The sequence below is a fragment of the Apostichopus japonicus genome, chromosome 5 (genome assembly GCF_037975245.1).
Source record: "Apostichopus japonicus isolate 1M-3 chromosome 5, ASM3797524v1, whole genome shotgun sequence".
Classification (NCBI taxonomy): Eukaryota; Metazoa; Echinodermata; class Holothuroidea; order Aspidochirotida; family Stichopodidae; genus Apostichopus; species Apostichopus japonicus.
The window spans coordinates 22700483-22704344 of NC_092565.1; positions in this window are offsets into that span (position 1 = coordinate 22700483).

Below are 3862 nucleotides of genomic sequence, written 5' to 3' on the forward strand. Positions count from 1 at the left end.
GTCACTTTAACACAACGTCTGTTTTAACTGGTACAACTTGTTCACTCCTCGTGAATCCAGTGACAACATTGGTCATTTACGGGGTGGCTAAACGAAAACGAATTTAGAGGAGTTATATGTGGATCACGTGCCGTTCTGGTCGCGAATGTCGTTCATTTTACCAAATACAGTTACAGAGTGTAATTATAACTAAAAGAACAAAACTTCATTATTCTTAAACTAATTTAGCAAATGATTCGAGAATGAGGGTTCTCCTATGGATTGATAACACTATTTCTGTTTCAACTTTCACCGGAGAATTCCTGTAACTTGAATTAAATACCTATTATCCAAATATAAGTTCTTGTAAACCTTATACATAAAGCGACAAATCGCTACACGTATGTGTTTTTTTTATATTTTTCATCAGTCCTTCTTTGAAGTTCTTCCTTTTCTTTTATCGGTGTCTACATGAAACATTTGCCAGAATAATTCTATTCATTTGTGACCTTTCTCACAGAAAAACAAAAGATGAAATAAAAAATAACCGGAAGATTAATGCGCACGAGACCATGTTTTTTGCTTGCATTATTCTCATCTATTTATTTTAACCTCGACATGTCAATAATACACCCATTAGTAGCGGAAATTTTACGGTTAAGAAGCTCTAACCGTGTTGCTTGTATAGTCGGCCAATATTTCTAGATTCTAAGGAAAAATCACGCAATTGAAGAAACTCATGAGACAAGTTAAGCAAATTTATAGAACAGCTTCCAAAATGTTTATCTTTCGAGAATTCCAGTAAAGGTCAAGAGGTATTCTTGTTTGCTAGCCATGTTTTGTTTCGCCCGGAAGACGTATCTGAAATGTACTTTGATGTCTGCTCTTTCGATGTTAATCAATTATTTCTTAATCATTTGAAACAGAAAAAAAAATATCTCGCTAAACTGGTACTCGAAATATAAGTGAACTCATGAAGATTTTCAGGGTTGTTATGCAAATGTTCTACCTATCAGCCTCTACTGATTTCATATAAGGATGGAATGAATTATTTAAGGCTGTCTTTTATTGGTAAAGAAAAGCCTCCGAAAAAACTCTTATTTTTGGGGGAAAACGGACGAAATTCATTCCTCTAAATAAATTGGGGAAAATCCTTTATTTTAAATAATATTTTTCAAAATATACATAGAAAAAAAAAAACATTTGTGGCGAATATAATATATAAAAAAAAAAAAAAATCTGCAAACTATGAAAGAGTTTCATTTTTGACGGTTGCCCTTACCCCTTTATATTCTGAAGAATGACTGGACAATAACACTGTCTCCCGGAATATGGATTACAGATTACTGCAGGGAGAATATATAGTTCGCTATGCGGTAATCCTCTTAAAACATCTTGCTATTAGTCCCAGCTGCATTTTATGCCACTTTTACTTTTTTTAAATGGAGGTAAACCCACCACTTTCCCCCACCAATCCCCCCACCCTCCCCCAACCACCCTCATTCAACATATACGGCCCATCTGTTTAAGAGTCAAGTGTTTAGACCACTAAGCCTATAGCACAGAGAACAGGCCAGTTCCTCAGATGAAACACTGCAGCACTCATAAAGGAAATCATGAAACCTTTATTGCTTCAAACAGCATGTTTACATCGTATTGAAAGCAATGAATTGACAGTGACATGTATGTAGCTTTGATGTAACTAAGAGCATGTTAAAAGAAGACACTTTAGTTGAGTTGTTAAAATGCATAAACAAAATTGATTAACATTAACGTGTTAGCTTGGTTTACGTTACCAACGTCGTTGTTAAGTACGTATATAGCCTTAGAGGAGCATTCTAAGATTTATCATCTTTTAAAGGTGGATATATTGTTAACCGGAATATAATAGAAACAGTACTTTAACTTTTTCTCTTGAGCTATTAAATATGATATGAATTCTGCATAAACACATCATTTAAGATACCTTATATCTGTTTGGCAGGATGTATATGAATATTTATAATACGGCTAGATGTTCATCTTTGAACTATGGTTAAGTCTTTGGAATGCTATTTGAGGGTTACGTTGGCTCCTCACAGCAGGCCTATAAATGTTTACGTTAGTCCATTGTTTTATCAATACGGGTACCATAAATTAAGAAAATTTTGGTTGGTTTTAATTACCGTCCCAAAAAGTCATAAAACGTATACAAGGTATGAAAGTATACAACGCTAAAGTTGTATTACAGATCTGCATAGAATATTGACGCTGATACGCGTGCGCATGAGCATGGGCAGATACACGCGTTCAACGTACCGATGTCGGATAGCAACGTATATATATCTAGGCTATCGTGTTCGCTATCCCTGTACCTTCAATGATCCAAGTGCTGCTGACATCTTCGAGCAGGTCAATACTTAAAAAGTTGATGCATCGTTTGATCTTAACCTTGAATTGTCTACGGTAGATGTACACATTAATCACTAAACGGCGCATGTGGCCTCGTATATCCGAGAGGCCATCGAATGGTCACATCAGTACATTTTAACAGTATAATCCTCTGTGATGCTGTTATTGATGTATATTTTCGTTCTGTATTAAATGTGATAAAAGGGGATTACATTTTTGACATGGCGATGCACAGGAATCACTTAAAAAGTCAAATAGTTGACGAAGTTGACGAGAGAGAGAGAGAGAGAGGGGGAGAAAGAGTTTGCTATGTTCCATATCTATAGTTTGATGAGCATATTCTTACTATAAAGCCACGATTCCTCTTGTGAAAATATGAGAAAAGAATAAGTCTCCACCTCACAGGCACAAGGCTTTGGCTGGCCTCATCCTCATCGCCTAGAGCGAAACCATACCATGTGGATTATTAGAATTATCTTCTAACACTTCTGTAGAATTTATTTACATGTAATAGTTAATATAGCTATTAATAAATATGATACTACGATAAAAGTGTCAACTTTCAATTCCCCTGTCTATTTCCAGTGACACTCAAATTGTCAAGAAATTTAAAGGTGTTAAGAAATACATAGATTTAAACATTACTTGCAGAGAAATGAAAAATCTCCCAAACAACAAATGGTTAAGCAAATTCTGAAGACTTTTGATGTAATGGTAAAAAGAAGAAGAAGAAGATTAACATTTCCTTAAATCCAGTCAAATCGTAACTTCAAGGTTCATTGAATAAGTGGAAGCAGTCAACCTCGCCATATACACGCTTCGATTCTTGATTCTGAGGATGTCATGCTCTTAAACCGAAGGGCATTCTTCAACAAATGTATATTCTGATGAAACTTTTTATTATGGTCTGTCTTCATCCATTGAAGTGAAGCCATGGACAGCTGCATTTGGGGGAAAAAATTCATCTTTTCTGTTATTCTTTGCACGCGCACTTTCTCTCTCCACCCTTCTCCTTCCCTCTTCCGCTGTACAATATTGGCATGACAAAGAAAATGTCCAAGATAATGTTTCCACATCCCTTAAGGCACGTTACTTGAAAGGCAGATAAAATCCATGTTTTCTTATTTAAATAATAAATGGTTGTATCTTAAAAACGAAAATTAGCTTTCGTTATGGCTACGTACGTGTTATTTCCTTCATTTATAAATACATTGCTTGCACCCTCGAGGCGATAAAAGCTATTCGCGTTATTGATATAAACGCCAACGACAAAAAAAACAGATGTATTAATCCAGTCCGCGTTGAGTTCAAATAATTCAATATAGAAAGTGTAATCGCTTCCGAATGGTTTCAATAGCTTCAATAAGAGGAGGGTCAATGATCTCGTAAGATGGGAAAATCTTCAAAATCAATTCAATACTTTGTTTGTATTTCAGCAAATGTTGAAATTGACAGACAAAAGCAAAACAAAAAGAGACGTCAACTTATGAAA